Below are 21,118 nucleotides of genomic sequence, written 5' to 3'. Positions count from 1 at the left end.
CTTTTGCACTACATAATTCAATTAGTTTCCTTTCCATTTCAACCAAGAAAGAGGGGATCAAGTTATCATTCCCCATTCATTCAGAATTCAATATACCATCTTTGTGGAGAGATTGAATCTAGTGAATTATCCTCTCCTCTTTCTAATGTAATGGTGAAAAGTGCTTGAATGGTAATCGATAGCGAAACTCTCATCTCTCTTTGAGGGAAAGGGTAGTTTCCTTCTTGATTTATCATTCACCATTTTCCCACCATTACATTTTGGTGAACTTGATATCTTGCATGCTATCCTTTGAACAACATTGCATATTTTTCATGTGCAAGTTTCAAATTTCTACAAACTTAGTGGTTAAATCATTAAAAACCCTAGTTTTTAATATTAAAATTGAACTTGTGATTTGTGAAAATTGCTCATGGTTATCTTAGATCAGGAAATTGTTTTGTTTGTCAAATTCAATTTCCTCATTGTCTTGTTCAATTTGCAATTACAATTTATAAAATTAAGAGGTTACTTGTTAAAACCCTATTTTTCAAAAATCATCTTGAACTTGTGCAAGAATTGGATTTCCTTTTAATTTTCAGATTTATGGTTGTTCTTAGATTTGTCTTCATTCCTACAATTCAAATTTTCAATTTCCCCCCTTTTTCCCAAAATTCAAATTTCAAAATTAAGTGGTTAGGTCATCAAACCCTAATTTTTAAAATTAATTGGATTTTTGTGAATTTCACATCAATTTCATTTAAATTTAGATTTCTAAACATTTTCCAAGGTGTTCCTATCCATTAGGTTTGACCCTTTTCAAAATTCCACTTCAATTCCTCTTTTTCTTCAAAACCCTAATAGGGTCCTATTTTCACATTTGAGCCTTCATTTTGCCCATCTAGAGATCGTAAAATTTGCCAATTTTGGGGGGTTTTCTTTAAAATCATCATAATATCCATCCTTGAAAATTTCAAAAAAATTTGGTCGGACCATGTGTGTTCCTGCCATGGTCCACGACTTTTTTCCTGAAATTTTGGGAGGCTGTTATGACTATATTTAATAGCCTAAATCCGGAAGATTGGTTGATTTTATCGATTTTTGATCTCTTGAGAATCGAAAATTCCTTCAAAATTCAACATTTCAACTTTCAAGAATTTTTTTAAAATTAAGAGGTTAATTATAGTTTGCCCTGATTTTAAAAATTCTAATTTTAAAATTAAGTGGTATTCCCTTGGCCCTAATTTTAAAATTCCAATTTCCTTTCATTTTTGGAAATTGTGTCACCCTCTTCCCCCAACAAAGTTCAAATTGTGTAATCATTAATTTCTTTAATTTTGCATTACTCAATTTTGTAAGCTTTGTTCTACAATTCAAAATTCAAATTTTTCATCTAGTGCATGAGTTTTACCACTATTAGTCCTACCTATCCTATCCCCATTAGATGAAGCATTAGAATAAAGGCTTCCCAAGGTTTAATTACCAAGGAGATGGAGCCTAATTTGGGTGACTTATTTAATGAGGATCGTGCTAATTCTTCTCATCCTAATTATGTGCCTATTCACCCCATTGATGGATCCCATGATGAAGAAGAAGCTTTAACTAGGGTTTCTTTAAATCAACTTTCCACATTAGACAATCAATTTGACAGCTTTCAACAATGGATATCCCAAGAATACCCTAATAGTGAAGCTCTTCCATTAATTGAAGGTCTTAAACACATGCTTCAAAGTGATAAGAATGGAATTGATATATTGTGTGGCATTGCACATATTGTTGATTCTAATGTCATGCCTATCAAGAGTTGTGCTGAAACCCTAGGTTACTCACAACCTTGAACACAAGTCAATTCCTCTATTCCTTTGACTAATCCTATGACTATTATTCCTACTTTCACATCTAACATCATGCCTACTTCAACTCAAAATGTCATTACTACAACCATAGGTCATGGGGGAAATCCTTCTTCATTTAATCCTCCATCTTTACCTATGTCTTCCATGAGTATTCATACTATTCCTCAACCAATCAGTGTGATACAAGGGGGAAATTCCTTCAACAACTTTATTCCTCCTTTAATTGTCCCTTTTCCTACCCAATCATCACCAATGCCTACTTATCATAATGTCCCACCACCTTATTCTCAGTCTATGCCTTCTTTCAACAACATCACACCACCTTCTCAATCACCTATGTCTAACATCAATTCTTCCACTGAAATGACAATCAACAATCTTACTCAAACCGTGTCATCCTTACAACATCAAATTGCTTCCACGAGTCAATCCAAGTTTAGTGTGCCTACCTTTGATGTTGCGAGCCCACTTTCTCTTGATATTGTTGAAGCCGTGACACCTAAACATGTGGAGATCCCTCAATTATAACTCTATAATGTAAAAGGTGATCCTCCTATGCATGTCAAAACATTTCAAACCCTGTGTACCAATTTTGCTTATGATCAATGATTTCTTGCAAAATTATTTACAAGAACACTAAGAGATAAGGCCTTACAATGATATTGCTCTCTGCCTTCTTATTCTATCACTTCCTTTCAAACAATTGGAAAATTCTTTCATCCAACAATTTCAAAAAAACATTGGTCCTAAAATCACTTTGATTGATTTAATGTATTGTAAACAAGGTGTTAAAGAAAAAGTGACTGATTTCATTGGTAGATATAAGCATTTGTGTGCTCAAATTTATTTTCATGTACCTGATAATGATATTCAAATAATTTTCATTTATAATTTGCAAAATGATATCAGGGAAAAGTTTCTTTTGTCTGAGTTTACTTCCTTTCCGCAGTTGTGCGCAACACTCCACAATTATCAACTGGTTGTGAGTCAAATGAATCAATCCACTCCTATGGCTCTGAGTGATAAGGGGGAGAGTGTTCAACAACCATTTTTGAATATCAAACCAACAAAAAGCTTCATCAAGTTCAATGATCCAATCAACAACAACCATGTGAATGCTACAATAGGTGTGCCTTCTATTTCTAAATTTTTTTAGAGAGAGACAATTTACTCCTTTGAATGAATCTTTACATAGTATTATGTCCTAGTTGTTGCACATAAATGTTATCAAACTTCCTCCTATAAAACAAATTTATCCTTCCAAACTTGCATCTCCTTATTTTGATAACAATTCCTTTTGCCAATTTCATCGTCAACCTGGTCATGATACTGAGAAATGTTTTGCACTGAAAAATAAGGTTCAAGACTTGATTGATAATGATACTATATTTGTGGTAGTTGTGAATGATTAAGGGAATAAATCATTTTCTCCTCCTAATCAAAATCTTAAAATTTTCATTGATCCCTTTCCATCTCATACCTCTAATGTTATTGAGATTGTGCCTAATTCTCTCACTTCTGAAGAATTCACCTCTATGGCTCCAAACTTGGTTAATATGGTAGAAACACAATATATGCCTAAGGAACCTTGTATTACATTTGACCCTAGTTAGACCATTAGAGCACCTGATGGCCCTTTATACATAGTTGTGAAGGTTAAGGATATCCCTTGTCCTGGTGCCCTGATTGATCCCTCTTGCATGGTTAATGTCATAATTGAAGAGTATCTTTTTACTTTATGATTACATAAGCCAATCTATGATGCTTTTAATGTGGTTATGAAGTTATTTGATGGTTTCTCTTGTCCTACAATTGGTTCTATCACTCTTCCTATTGAAGTTCATGCTAAATCCATGGATGTTGACTTTGTTATTGTAATGCCTGCCAAAATACCCTAAAGAAACTAAACAATAATATACAAATGGAGATAATTTTTTCTTTCTTAATCAACATACACTAACAACTAATGCAACATATAACATCTCTATCTATTTACATTCATTAACCAATTAACCAATATGAAAATACATCATTGCTCTTTTCATCAAATAACGCAAGTGGAAATAACACAAAATCAATAATCTTTCTCTAGGGTACTTTAACATCATTACTTAATTCATTTCCACAATAACATACTACACACACGATAGGTATATTTCACCTTCATTAATGCATCATATTCTAATTCTTTAATCATGAGATATGCAACCTACAACATTACTTATTCCTTTTGATATGCATAATTTCCTTTCTACCAATGCATCAATGTGCATCATTCCTATTTAATAGATCCAATTAACATCTTCTAACATATTCACTTATTAATCTCCAAATATTTCTCTTTCAATATTACTTAACACTCTAACTAGCCTCTAAACATTCCATGAAATAATACAACTAATCCATAAAGAAATTCATAATCCACTTTATTTCCATGATTCATAAAATCACATCTCTACAATAGTACAGATACAATATCCCTAAATTCCAATTCTCAACTACAATTCATCTTACATATCTGAGTACATTAAATAAATCATAAGCATAGCTCTTTCTACTACAAGAATCCATCTACCATATACAAGAATGTTACATTACATGCATTATATCTTATCCATTACATAAATTTGCTACAAGGTACATCCATAGTACATCATAAAGAAGAATCCACATCCATGCAAGAAGGATCCAAGAGAACATCCCACTGGCTAAAAAGAACCAACCTCCCAACCATGTGGAACCAAAGGAACCACCCCCCATGCTAGGAGATGACACAAGGTCCCAACACATACTCTAAACCTAAGCTGGCATCTATAACCAAGGAGACTAACAACACAACGAATCTCAAGCAAGAACTCACACGTACAACAACAATGAACTCCCAGAAGCATAAAACACATCAAGACATAAATGCATCCAATAAGCATAATCATAAATCATAAAGGGAAAACACATGTAGGAGTGGAGTGTCATCACATGCCATCCTCATAACATAATAACATAATAATACAAGGCACTAGCCTGATGAACATGTGGAGCCATCTCAACCTATGAGAGACTAAGGGAGATTAGCTTACCATCTTCATGGCCTTCTCATGATTATCCTAAAAGATCCTCCCTAGGACTAAGTCATGAGGCAAAAATCAATTTATCATCTTATTAATTAATCTAACTACCCAACCCATCAATTATTAGGTTATCACTTATTTACAAATCACGAAAAATTACAATGTGCCATGGTGGTCTAGACTTCATGCATCCTTACAAGGAACCTCATGCAAGCCTATCTCTCGTGACCCCCGTCATCACAAGGAAGCCCACTCCTAACATGGCCCAACAATAAATCACAAGAGGCTCTACCAACATAATTACATGAAAATAATACTCAATGTAGCCAAAAACTTCCACACATACTCTTACAACATAAACAAGGCTACAACAACATATACAACATCAATATAGAAAAATGAGTCTCTTGGCTAGCAATAACAAAGGCATATCAAGGCATCAAATGCTGCCATCAAATAAAGAATAACATCACAACAAGGCCTACTCACTTGCTGGTCCAAAACAACATAGAAATCATCTCAATCATCCATGGCCTATCCCCATGGAAGAGAGTCTAAAATATGCACAATGGATAGAGAAATAAATATACTCAAACCATCAAAATGCATCAAAATTGATCAAACCCAAAACTGGGAAATATTAACAGACCTCAAAAAAAGCCTCTGGTACAAAAATCAATTCGGGAAAATACCTGAAAAATGACCAAAACTTAGAAAATACAAAACACAGACAGGTTAGCGCTTTTGCCCCGTAGGTTAGCGCTTTTGCCAAAAATAGCAGTGCTTCTGTCAAGAAGAACAACACTTATGCATTCCATAATTGCTCATATGCTTCCTAATACAACACTTATGTTTCCAGATTCACACTTATATATCCTAAGACAATGCTTATGCTATGCAGAGCAGCGCAAATGCATCACAGAACAACACAAATACAATACAGAACAACGCTTTTGCACAGAACTTACAGAAAACTTAGAAAACTTTAGGGTAAAATAATAAAATAAAGACTTAACGAAAGGGCCAAAATACATATGAAAAGAAACACCCAGAAACAAGGAATACTTGGGTATAAACACAATAAAATAACTCAACCTATAAACCAAGATTTCATCAAATAACTTCAGAAGAATTTCTCATAGAGCCATGAAATGCTTACATGGGAAAACCAAAATAAATATCTCCCAACAACTATATAAAAAATCTCTTAACATAAAGTTTCCTTCCCAAATATTTCCTTTCAGTAATAATAAAACCATAGAATAAAATATCATTTCAACCCAAACCCAAAACATTGCAGGCACGATGCATACACAGAGAAGCCATTGAAAACCAAAATGCAAAGTGAAGAACTCCAACCTGCAACTTGGAAGTAATGGTTTGAAGCTGAAGAAGAGATCCTACAAGCCAAACCAAATCCAATCCAAGCTCCAACCAAAACCAAGAGGGAAGAAATCCAAAGCCAAGAAGAAAACTTGCTGGAGAAATTTCCAAAGAAGAGCCAACCAACCCGAAAAACCTCATGGGAATGAAAATAAAAAGCAACAATAATCCAAAAACCCTAGCCTCAATCTCAGCCAATCAAAATATTTCATTTTGGAGTATATTTTACCAACCCACCATAAAATATAAATTATTCACCCATTTTGAATTTAACCAATGAGAATGAAGGGTAGGTAAAGTAAATAAAATATACTTATCCAACTAAGTGGAATTGTTTTATTTCTTTATTTAATTTAATCTTTTCATACACCCCACTTAGGAATAAAAGTCAAACTATTAAATAAATATAAGCTGTAACTAAATAGTCCAAATGGGGATTAAAATCAAATAAACCAAAAGCTAATGAAATAAATTAAAGAACCAAATAAATATCAAATAAATATCAAACCATAGAAGGCTAAATAAATAATTAAATAATCAAATACTATTAAAGATTAAGTCACAAATATTAAATGAATATTAAACAACAATAAAGCTCATCAATTATTAAATAATCATAAAATCAATAAACATTAATTATCAAATAAATATAAATACCAAATAATTAAATATTCAAAACTTATAAATTAAATACTTTTAAAATAAACATTACCAAATATAAAATTACACATCCAGAGCCACAAAATTACTCAAACATAAACAAGTAAATTAACTGGCATAACTAGACTCGCAATACCAAAAGACCAAGCTTATTAATTGACATGGTGAATTATGCCAAGACACTGACTACACACTGTGAGCAACTTAGACCTAGAGTATGTATGGGGAACTCATGCCATCTTCAAACCACATAAGCCATTGGAACTAAAGACACGTTCAGACCTATGAAGCTAGGTGGAGTCGATGTCTGGTACTTGCAAAATCTTGCAACCACAAAACGAAAATACCACATATACATATAGATATATAGAACAAGCAAATGATAGAGAATCACGATGACACATCCCGCTCACAATGAGTGATGTGGAATCATCTCTATCACGAAGATAGTCAAACAATAGTCAAACACATCTCATAAACATCTCATCACATGTAATCATGAAGTAGGGTTAGCGTAATCATAATCATTATCAAAACCATGATAAATCTAATCTATCAATAATCCATCACATAGTGTGCATATAAAATCCATCAAGTACATATATCATCAAATCACATGATCAATCATGATAGTAGCAACATCCATATAGATAATCAAAATAGCATATGTCCAATAGTGTCTAACACTAATCATAAGTCACTGAAACACATTAGTAATCATCATCCAAATCATCAAAACATAGTCTAGATAAGTCTATCGAGCATAATATAAATGTCAACTCTAGTCAAAATAAGTCAAATCAAGGGTGGGCACTACATCCTCCCCCCCTTTGCCTAGGATTACTCCTGGAAGCCTAAGGACAAATAGTGATATAGCTCTCTCATCTGCACTGCATCCTTCCAAGTAGCTAAAGAATCATCAATCGGATCCCACTAGACCCTTACTTGTTCTACCTTCCAACCTCTGAGGGACGTCTCTCTGTGCTAAAGAATGCACATGGGATCCATAGAAACCTGCTCATCCTCAACTTGTAAAGCATTCCAATCCAACACATGTGAAATATCAGGATGATATAACCTCAAAACTGAAACATGAAAGACATCATGGATGTGGGACAAGCTAGGCGGCAAGGCAAGGCAATAAGCCACAAGACCAATCCGCTCCAAAATCTCGAAAGGTCCAACAAACTGAGGCACCAACTTAGAGCCTTTTCCATAATGAATCAAACTCTTTTGCAGGCGAACTCTCATAAATACCATGTCACCAACAGAAAATTGCCAGTCCACTCAATGAGAATCCGCATTTTTCTTTTGTCTATCTTGAGCGGCCAAAAAATGCTCTCTAATGTGAGCCACTTGCTCCTCCATATCCTGCAACATCTCTAATCCAATACGCACTCTATCCTCTAAACGTTCCCAACTCAAGGGCATGTGACATGGTCTACCATATAACGCCTAATAAGGTGACATACCAATAGAGCTATGGTAACAATTATTATACACAAACTCAACCAATTAGAGATAATCCTCCCAACGATACTGCTAATCCATCACGTACATCCTCAACATATCCTCCAAAACCTGGTTCACCCTCTCTATCTATCCATCTGTCTCGGGGTGATAAGCTGAGCTAAATTTCAACTGCGTACCCAAATCATGCTGAAGGGCTGTCCAAAATGTTGATGTGAACACTAGATCACAATCTGATATGATCAATCGAGGAATACCATGCAACCTCACAACTCTCTCCAAGAAAACCTGAGCTACTCTCGCTGATGTATACAAAGACCTGATCAGAGAAAAGTGCGCTACTTTAGTCAATCTGTCTACAGTGACCATAATAGCATCATGATAGCATGAAGACATGGGCAATCCAACTATAAAATCCATAGATATGATATCCCATTTCCATCCTGGAACCAAATGTGATTGTAATAATCTTGCATGATGTTGATGCTTTGCCTTCACTCACTAACACTCTAAGCAACATGTCACAAAATGTGCAATATCTCTCCTCATACTAGACCAATGATATATATGTCTCAAATCCGCGTGCATCTTCTTGACACCTGGATGTGTCGAGTAAGGTGCATGATGTGCCTCCAACATGATCAAATCTCGAAGACCATCTAATGGTGGAACATAAATACGTCCCAAATGTCTAAGAAGTCCATCTGATTCCACTGAGTAACCTGCATATCTTCCCTCAAGAGCTCTACTTGCGGCAACCTCTGCAAAAATCTTCGAATACCATACATATGAAGGAAGGGCACTAATAATACGGCTCCTCAAATCCACACTAAGAGACATTGCTGAAATCTCCTGCCTCCTGTGACTCAATGCATCTGCTACTACATTCTCCTTACCCTGAATATATCTCACCTCAAAGTTGTACTCACATAAGAACTCCATCCAACGCCTCTGTCTAGCATTCAAATTTGGCTATGTGAAGATATACAGCAAACTTCGATGATCACTGTGCAACTCGAATCTATGTCTAAGAAGGAAGTGCCTCCATCTAACCAAAGCATGAACCACTGCCGCTAACTCAAGATCATGGGTAGGATAATTATGCTCATGATTCTTAAGTTTATGCGACTCATATACAGTCACACGACCATCCTGCATCAACACTACTCTAAGACCCTCCAAAGAAGAATTTGTGCAGACCACAAAATTCCCCAAAGGATTTGACACTGCTAAAATAGGTGCACTGGTCAAACGCTCCTTAAGGATCTAAAATGCTATGTCACACTGCTCTGACCAAACAAAATTCTTTTCTTTTCTTTGAAGAGAAGTGATAGGATGAGCTATCCTGGAGAAATCCTGAACATATCTATGATAATATCCTGCTAACCCCATGAAACTATGCACCTCTCTCACGTTAGAGGGTGCTGGCCAATCAACAATCACCTAAATCTTCGAGGGATCAATTGTGGTACCCTCTCCAAAAATCACATGACCAAGATACCTCACCTCTGTCTAGAAGAACTCACACTTCGCCAAATTGGCGTATAGCTTATTCTCCCTAAGACACTACAAAACCTACCTCACATGATCCTCATGCTCCTCAACCGATCTCGAATAAATCAAAATATCATCCAGAAATACTAATACAAATCTGTCCAAATACAACCCGAATACACCATTCATCAAGCTCATGAAAACTGAAGGTGCATTCGTGAGACCAAAAGGTACCACTGTGAACTCATAAAGACCATATCTAGTGCAAAAAGTTGTACAATGTATGTCTGCCTCCTAAATCCTCAACTAGTGATACCCAGACTTAAGGTCAATCTTAGAGAAGATTTTGGCATCCTTAATCTGGTCAAATAAATCATCTATTTGAGGCAAGGGATATCAGTTCTTCACTGTTACCTTATTAAGCTATCTGTAATCAATGCATAATCGAAGAGATCCATCCTTCTTCTTCACAAATAACACAGGTGCACCCCAAGGGGACACACTAGGACAAATAAACCCCTTCGCCAACAACTCCTCCAATTGAACCCTCAACTCATTCAACTCCTGCATGGTCATCTGATAGGGAGCTTTAGAAATAGGCTCATCTCTTGGCACCAAATCAATCTTGAAATCTATATCTCGCTGAGGGGGCATACTTGGAATCTCACTAGGAAAAACATCAGCAAACTCCTGAAGAATGGGATGCTACTACAATAAATCCTCTGAGCTAACTCCCTCATCCACATCCTTCACTCTAACTACAAACAACGGACAACCCTTACGCACACACCTCTTCATATGCATAGCATAAATCATGTGAAGAGAGATAGGTCTCTGAATACCTACAATCTCCACACTCTTCCCACTATCATCCATCCATTTCACTCTCTTACCTCTACAATCTATTTGCGCTCGATGAGATCCAAGCCAATCCATACCAAGAACCACATCATAAGATCCTAATGACATAACATGAAGATCCACAAAAGTAGGGAAATATCATAAAACTAAAGGACAATTGATCACAAGGGAATCCACTACCACTTTGGACCCTGTAGCTAACTCTACCCGTCACCTATCATCTTGCTTAGTCGTAGCAAGCCCTTATCACTCTACTAGAAAAGGAGAAATAAAAGTGTCTGACACTCCAGAATCAAATAACATTGAACAAGAGATACCACCTATCACACCTCATGTCTCTACAACGGTGGCCTAATGCTCAACCTGATGGTCATCAACCGCCGCAAAAATACGATGAGACCTACCTGCATCTCCAACTGTAGGCTCAGAAGTAGCTGGCTTCTGCTGCCTTGACATTTGAGAAGTACGTTGAGGACAATGAATGACAATGTGACCTGGCTATCCACATGCAAAGAAATCTCTCCTAACAAACACTCTACTACCTGGTGATGTACTCGACTACTGAACACTGCATCTACTAGAAGCTGGTTGCAAACTCTGCGCTGTTGAGAGGGAGTAGGTCTCCTGTCATGCTGATGATTGTGACTCCTATCAACCTGAAATTTGGCACCTCGACCAAAGCTCTACCCCTGAGAAAACCTCTTCTTAAACTGTGTTGGCCCACTTATGGTCCACCCAATTGAAAATTTTTAAGTCAGGCCCCTCTAGTTGTGCATCATGTCTCCATAGACTTTGTTTCCCCTTTAAAGTTGTGTGTTAAATTACAGCTAAGTGAAAAAGAACGTCTTTAAAACTCACCTCACTGAAACAATTGAAAAAATGTTTGTGACCTTGGGAAAAAATAATGATGAGCGAGGTACTCCACATACAACCTGATAAGGAAGTTAAGGTGCAGTGCGTTTGAGAGTAGAAGATGTGAAAATCACTCAGAACATTATTTTGACAAGTCTGATTTTATGACAGTCATATAGACTCGCACACAATAGAACATATATTTTGACTCAGAAATTATTTTTAAAATCTCTCTGGTCAGAATGCAGAAAACTAGGTTTCAGCTAACATATCCAAAATTGAGAAAGATCCAACAGTGAAAACAATAGTTATGGTCCCTGCACCGAGACAGATTTTCACTGTCACAAACATTTTCAGTCCGCTCAGTATAAAGAATATTTTCATTTTGGGTTAAAATATTCAAGTGCTAGATGTCCAAATATTCTTATAAACTTTAGAGAATTATATTTCTAATGTTTATAAATATTTGATGCTATAAATAAGAGTAATGGGGAAAGTGAAAAGTAAAAGTTAAAAGGTTTTTCAAGATCCAATTATAAAACTGAATAAAGATCTCATGTAGATACTTATTGCAAGCTCATTGAAAGAGGTGGGGTTCTTTTTTTTCTTTTCTTCCGGCAGCCTGTGGGTGAGAGGGAGTGAATTTTTTTTATTTGTAAGGGAGGATTTGAAGCTTTTCTAAGAAATGTTTTGTACAGAAAATATCAATATTTGAGTTGATTTTTCAGACATGAATAGAATGCAGATGCTATCTTCAATCTTTGTGTTGTTGATATTCTTCTCATGATTGTAGCTGGACTTTGAGCCTTTGCAGTTGTTTATTAATGTCTTTTCTACTATAATCGATTATGTATGTGGATTTATTACAAGACTGTGTGCTTGAAAGTAAGCCATATTGGAGAAACAATATTCTCTGTTGGTTTTTAGTCCAAATGTTATCCATAAGTGCAGACAATTAAATTTTGATTTAATGGTGTTCATTTATATCTGTTTTGTAAATCTTTGGCATTCATTTTCATGGCTATCGATGAATGTTATTTTCCTTTATTGCTTTCTAGTTAAAAGCATATCAACAATTTAATTCATTCTAAATATTCTAAAAGGGAGTTGTACCTCTCAATTCAGAGGAAGATTATCACTTCAATGATAATCTATCCAACTGTTAGTGCTTTTTGTCCTTCATTCTGGGCATTTTGAGTTTATTTGTATAGTTATTTTAGGAGGATAAATCTGTTAACTAACAGATTTTTGGTGACTCTGTTGGGGATTTGAAATCAAAGATTAGTGCCTTTATTTCTCCAGATTTTGAAATATCTCTGTGTATAAAGAGATTGGTGACGTTGTGATTCAATTTAAAAATCTTTGGTAAAAGAATTCTAGTATATAATGGCTTTGGTTGCAGCTCAACCATGGGGGGCTCAAATTGGACCTTTTGCTTTGCCACAATATTTAGCCCTACCTAAACGATCAGGCAAATACTTCTGAAGTTTGCCAGAGATAGAACTCAAGATCCGAATGATCATATTAAAGCAATTATTGTTGCATGTGGGATTCTCGGAGTACAAGAAGAGGATGTGTTTGTCAGACTATTTGTTAAAATCCTTGTCGAAGATGCTGCTGAATGGTTTCAAAATTTGAAAGAGGGATGCATTACTAGCTGGAATGATTTAAAGGTAAAATTTCTTGGAAGCTTCAACTTGTGGTTGAAACTTATAAATTTTTGTTGAATTTCTTTCAAATTCAGATGAAAAAGGATGAATCAATGAAAGATTTTGTTGATAGGTTTAATAGGTGTGTTGGTAAGATTCCTCAAGCTTGCCAACCGAATGAAAGTAATCGGCTATGTGCTTTTACTGCTGCATTAAAAACTGAGATTAAATTCTTGTTGATACATAAGAAATTGCAAAACTTGGAAGATGCACATAAAGAGGCTATTAAGGTTCATGATGATATGTTTTTGAGCGGAACGAAGTACATTAATGAGTGCAGTGTCGAGATGCCACAATCAAAAATTTGTTTTCATAATCAGAATTTGAAACCCATAGGAAAGCTTCAGTAAAGGAAACTCGTATTGAAGGCAACAAAACCAACATCACCCATCTCATATCACCAGAATCTAACAATCTTTAATGATGAAGATTTTTGTGCATGTCTTATGGCTAAAAATAGCTCTCATAGTATTGCAGGCATCTATCATTTGCATGTTGAGGAGGATGATTCTTTTGAAGGTGGAAAAGATCACAATTCAAAATCAGAAAATTTAATATCATTTGTAAATGCATCTCCCGCTAAGTGAAAGTTTGGTAATGAAAAATTAGATGAAAGACTGCTGGAAGATATTTATTTTTCTGAATTTGATTCTTTTACATTTGAAGCTTCTAATGTGATTCCTACTAGTGGTCTTGATTAGGCAGACATGAAAGATCAGCATGGACAAGAAATGTGTATTGGTGATAAAGTAGGGAATATTTCTCATCTTAATGAGAAGGCAGAATTTGAATCTTTTCAATTTGATTGCATGAAAGATAATGATGAATTTTTGTAGCCCAAATCATTGGAGACTCATGAAGGTATTGAACCACAAACTAAGGAGAACTTATTTTCCCCCATTACAACATCATACACTCAAACTGAAATGGAGGTATTTAAGTTTGATTGTAAAGATGAACTATTTGTTAGTCCTCCCATGATGGAATCCTTTTGCTTTGAAGATGGTTTTTTTAATACATCCTTTGAGAGTGAATATTCAGATGACTCAAATTCAGTTTCAAATAACAATTTTGCAAATCACGCTCATCATCTTGGAGAGAACTGTCATGGCAAAGGCTTATTGTATTTCTCAAAGACTCATATGGAAAGCATGAGTGTTTTTAATATAAATCAGCCTATTCAATGTGATGCTAACACATTACAGACAGACGTCTATAAACTGGAGTGGCTCCTTAGACCTAATGTGTTATTAGGAAATCTTTCATAATATATTATTATTGGGTCTTCTATCACAGTGGTTGCTGGCTATCTAATGGGAATGATGCTCTTCACATTTCAGCCACTTTTTCGAACTAGTGGGTACTTCTCTCAACTGGTAAATGGTTTCACTTGAGCAACTACATGCTTCTCTTAAGATATGGGTTGCTTAACCTATTCCTTGTAAATAATTTTTGTTGTGTTGTAGCTTTAGGTGTTTTGGTGTTGGTGTGTGTTTTCCCTGCTCCCCTTCGCCGCCTGCAAGTAGCTCCTTGTGCTATGTTTCTCCTTGACTCTATTGCCCAATGGTGCTAGGCATTGTTCTCAACCAAAGATTCTGAAAGTTCTCCACATTTTGTATGAAAAAGAAGTCCCTAGATAGAGCCATTTGTTGGCCCACTTGTGGTCCACCCAATTGAAAATTTTTAAGTCGGGCCCCTCTAGTTGTGTATCATGTCTCCATAGACTTTTTTCCCCCTTTAAAGTTGTGTGTTAAATTCTAGCTAAGTGGAAAAGAACGTCTTTAAAACTCACCTCACTGAACCAATTGAAAAAATGTTTGTGACCTTGGGCAAAAATAATGATGAGCGAGGTACTCCACATATAACCTGATAATGGTGCAATGTGTTTGAGAGCAGAAGATGTGAAAATCACTCAGAACATTATTTTGACAAGTCTGATTTTATGACAGTCATATAGACCCGCACACAGTAGCACATATATTTTGACTCAGACATTATTTTTGAAATCGCTCTAGTCAGAATGCAGAAAACTAGGTTTCAGCTAACATATCCAAAATTGAGAAAGATCCAACAGTGAAAACAATAGTTATGGTCCCTGCACCGAGACAGATTTTCACTGTCACAAACATTTTCAATCCGCCTAGCATAAAGAATATTTTATTTTGGGTTAAAATATTCAAGTACCACCTATCCAAATATTCTTATAAACTTTAGAGAATTATATTTCTAATGTTTATAAATATTTGATTCTATAAATAAGAGTAATGGGGAAAGTGAAAAGTAAAAGTTAAAAGGTTTTTCAATATCTAGTTATAAAACTGTAGCTATTTATTGCAAAATCATTGAAAGAGGTGGGGTTCTTTTTTTTCTTTTCTTCCGACAGCCTGTCGGTGAGAGGGAGTGGATTTTTTTTATTTGTAAGGGAGGATTTGAAGCTTTTATAAGCAATGTTTTGTACAAAAAATGTCAATCTTTGAGTTTATTTTTAGACATGAATAGAATGCAAATGATATCTTCAATCTTTGTGTTGTTGATATTCTTCTCATGACTGTAGCTGGACTTTGAACCTTTGCAGTTGTTTATTAATGTCTTTTCTGCTATAATTGATTGTGTATGTGGATTTATTACAAGACTGTGTGCTTGAAAGTAAGCCATATTGGAGCAACAACATTCTCTATTAGTTTTTAGTCCAAATGTTATCCATAAGTGCAGACAATTAAACTTTGATTTAATGGTGTTCATTTATATCTGTTTTGTAAATCTTTGGCATTCATTTTCATGGTTATGGATGAATGCTATTTTCTTTTATTGCTTTCTGTTTAAAACTATATCAGCAATTTAACTCATTGTAAATCTTCTTAGAGGGAGTTGTACCTTTCAATTCAGAGGAAGATTATCACTTGAATGATAATCTATTCAACTGTTAGTGCTTTTTATCCTTCATTCTGGGCATTTTGAGTTTATTTGTATAGTTATTTTAGGAAGACAATTCTATTAACTAACAAATCACTGATCACTACAAAAAGAAGAAGGATGGCTCCTAGCATATCCTGAAGACTATTGTTGTGGTCCTCTCACCGTAGGTCCTATAACAGGTGCACTAACTGCCTGTCCTCCAGTCGCTCCTCTTGATACTAATGAAAGATTCTCCCCTGCTAGTTTCTCCTTCTCCACAACTGCCTCTAAGGTCTTAGGTCCGTGCATCCAAACCTCTCCACCAATATGATCATTGAGACCTCTAACAAAGTGCTTAATCAACATTGCCTCATCATCCGCATATCCAGTATACTGTCTAAGCTCGAAGAATCTATGCTCATACTGCTCCATGGTCATCCTCTGCTATCTCAAATCGTGGAACTCTCTTCCTTTGCCTCCAATGATCTGAAATAAATCTAGCACAAAACCGCTCCAAGAATAATTCTCATGATATCATCGCTATGTCCAAATGCAACTTCTGTTCCTCCATGTGCCACCATGTCGTCGCAAAATCATGAATATGCAAAATCACATATCTTGCCTTAGTGTTACTGCTAGACTGATGCATAGCAAAACACCTACCTAAGTCCAATAACCATGTCTCTGCCTCCATGCAACTACCTAAGCCATCAAAAGTAGGAGGATGAGTCCTATTCAGATCTCTAATGTGACTAGCTGCAAGCACCTCCTGATCCACCTCCATTCTTGTCCTAGGAGAATGTGAACACTCTCTCTCCCAATGCTTTGAATGACGAGATCCCTCCCGTTGGTTCTCTTCTTGTCTCAGTCGTAGGCAACCAAGAAGCAACTGAAGCATGTTCACCAACTGTGGAATTGGATCATTTCTAGGCTGCTCCTACTCCTGTTCCTCATGGTGTGACTCTTTAGAAACCTCGGGATGAGGGTTCCTATGAGTACCCATGTGACCGACATGACGATGATCTCTACCCCTAATGGGCATCTTATCTAAGCAAACGCAAAGGAAACTATAAGATAAACATCTAAGGGAACTATAACAAGAAAATAAATAGCAAGGATAAAACCACTGGGCTACCCCATGCCAAATGCTAAAATGCACAATGGGCTCAATCGAAACTAGAGTACCCTGTGTTGAACATGGGCTTTGATACCAAGTTGCAATGCCCGCCAAAATACCCCAAAGAAACTAAACAATAATATACAAATGGAGATAAAAAAAAATTCTTAATCAACATCCAATAACAACTAATGCAACATATAACATCTCCATCTATTTACATTCATTAATCAATTAACCAATATGAACATACATCATTACTCTTTTCATCAAATAACGCAAGCGGAAATAACACAAAATCAATAATCTTTCTCTAGGGTACTTTAACATCATTACTTAATTCATTTCCACAATAACATACTACACACACGATAGGTATATTTCACCTTCATTAAAGCATCATATTCTAATTCTTTAATCATGAGATATGCAACCTACAACATTACCTATTCCTCATGATATGCATAATTTCCTTTCTACCAATGAATCAATGTGAATCATTTCTATTTACTAGATCCAATTAACATCTTCTAACATATTCACTTATTAATCTACGAATATTTCTCTTTCAATATTACTTAACATTCTAACTAGCCTCTAAAAATTCCGTGAAATAATACAACTAATCCATAAAGAAATTCATAATCCACTTTATTTCCATGATTCATAAAATCACATCTCTACAATAGTACAGATACAATATCCCTAAATTCCAATTTTCAACTACAATTCATCTTATAGATCCGAGTACATTAAATAAATCATAAGCATAGCTCTTTCTACTACAAGAATCCATCTACTACATACAAGAATGTTACATTACATGCATTGTATCTTATCCATTACATAAATTTGCTACAAGGTACATCCATAGTACATCATGAAGAAGAATCCACATCCACGCAAGAAGAATCCAAGAGAACATCCAAATGGCTAAAAAGCACCAACCTCCCAACCATGTGGAACCAAAGGAACCACCCCCCGTGCTAGGAGATGACACAAGGTCCCAACATATACTCTAAACCTAAGCTAGCACCTATAACCAAGGAGACTAACAACACAAGGAATCTCAAGCAAGAACTCACATGTACAACAAGAATGAACTCTAGACGCATAAAACGCATCGAGACATAAATGCATCCAATAAGCATAATCATAAATCATAAAGGGAAAACACATGTAGGAGTGGAGTGTCATCACATGCCATCCTCATAACATAATAACATAATAATACAAGGCACTAGCCTGATGAACATGTGGAGCCATCTCAACCTATGAGAGACTAAGGGAGATTAGCTTACCATCTTCATGGCCTTCTCATGATTATCCTAAAACATCCTCCCTAGGACTAAGTCATGAGGCACAAATCAATTTATCATCTTATTAATTAATCTAACTACCCAACCCATCAATTATTAGGTTATCACTTATTTATAAATCACAGAAAACTCCAATGTGCCCTGGTGGTCTAGACTTCATGCATCCTTACAAGGAACCTCATGCAAGCCTATCTCTCGTGACCCCGGTCATCACGAGGAAGCCCACTCCTCCTAACATGGCCCAATAATAAATCACAAGAAGCTCTACCAACATAATTACATGAAAATAATACTCAATGCAGCCAAAAACTTCCACGCATACTCTTACAACATAAACAAGGCTACAATAACATATACAACATCAATATAGAAAAATGAGTCTCTTGGCTACCAATAACAAAGGCATATCAAGGCATCAAATGTTGTCATCAAATAAAGAATAACATCACAACAAGGCCTACTCACTTGCTGGTCCAAAACAACATAGAAATTATCTCAATCATCCATGGCCTATCCACATGGAAGAGAGTCTAAAATATGCACAATGGATAGATAAATAAATATACTCAAACCATCAAAATGCATCAAAACTGATCAAACCCAAAATTGGGAAATATTAACAGACCTCAAATAAAGCCTCTAGTACAAAAATCAGTTCAGGAAAATACCTCAAAAATGACCAAAACTTAGAAAATACAAAACATAGACAGGTTAGTGCTTTTGCCCCGCAAGTTAGCGCTTTTGCCAAAAATAACAGCGCTTCTATCAAGAAGAACAACACTTATGCATTCCAGAATCCCACATATGCATCCTAAAACAACACTTATGTTTCCAGATTCACACTTATGTATCCTAAGACAATAGTTATGCTACGTAGAGCAGCGCAAATGCATCACAGAACAGTGCAAATGCATCACAGAACAACACAAATACAATACAGAACAATGCTTTTGCAGAAACAACGCTTTTGCACATAACTTAAAGAAAACTTAGAAAATTTTAGGGTAAAATAATAAAATAAAGACTTAACGAAAGGGCTCGAAATACATACGAAAAGAAACCCCTAGAAACAAGGAATACTTGGGTATAAACGCAATAAAATAACTCAACCTATAAACCAAGATTTCATCAAATAACTTTAGAACAATTTCTCATAGAGCCATGAAATGCATACATGGGAAAACCAAAATAAATATCTCCCAACAACTATATAAAAACTCTCGTAAAATAAAGTTTCCTTCCCAAATATTTCCTTTCAGTAATAATAAAACTATAGAATAAAATATCATTTCAACCCAAACCCAAAACATTGCAGACAGAATGCATACACAGAGAAGCCATTGAAAACCAAAATGCAAAGTGAAGAACTCCAACCTATAACTTTGAAGTAATGGTTTGAAGTTGAAGAAGAGCTCCTACAAGCCAAACCAAATCCAATCCAAGCTCTAGCCAAAACCAAGAGAGAAGAAATCCAAAGTCGAGAAGAAAACTTGCTGGAGAAATTTCCAAAGAAGAGCCAACCAACCCGAAAAACCTCATGGGAATGAAAATAAAAAGCAAAAATAATCCAAAAACCCTAGCCTCAATCTCGGCCAATCAAAATATTTCATTTTGGAGTATATTTTACCAACCCACCATATAATATAATTTATTCACCCATTTTGAATTTAACCAATGAGAGTGAAGGGTAGGTAAAGTAAATAAAATATACTTATCCAACTAAGTGGAATTGTTTTATTTCTTTATTTAATTTAATCTGTTCATACACCCCACTTAGGAATAAAAGTCAAACTATTAAATAAATATAAGTTGTAACTAAATAGTCCAAATGGGGATTAAAATCAAATAAACCAAAAGCTGATAAAAGAAATTAAGGAGCCAAATAAATATAAGATATCAAATAAATATCAAACCATAGAAGGTCAAATAAATAATTAAATAATCAAATACCATTAAAGATTAAATCACAAATATTAAATGAATATTAAACAACAATAAAGCTCATCAATTATTAAATAATTGTAAAATCAATAAACGTTAATTATCAAATAAATATAAATACCAAATAATTAAATATTCAAAACTTATAAATTAAATACTTTTAAAATAAACATTATCAAATATAAAATTACACATCCAGAGCCACAAAATTACTCAAACATAAACAAGTAAATCAACCGGCATAACTAGACTCGCAATACCAAAAGACCAAGCTTATTAATTGACATGGCGAGTTATGCCAAGACGCTGACTACACACGGTGAATAACTTAGACCTGGAGTATGTATGGGGAACTCATGCCATCTTCGAACCACATAAGCCATTGGAACTAAAGACACGCACAGACCTGTGAAGCCAAGTGGAGTCGATGTCTGGTACCTGGAAAATCCTGCAACCACAAAACGACAATACCACATATACATATACATATATAGAACAAGCAAGTGATAGAGAA

This window comes from Cryptomeria japonica, chromosome 5 (assembly GCF_030272615.1).
Source record: "Cryptomeria japonica chromosome 5, Sugi_1.0, whole genome shotgun sequence".
NCBI lineage: Eukaryota > Viridiplantae > Streptophyta > Pinopsida > Cupressales > Cupressaceae > Cryptomeria > Cryptomeria japonica.
This window is presented reverse-complemented; position numbering follows the sequence as displayed.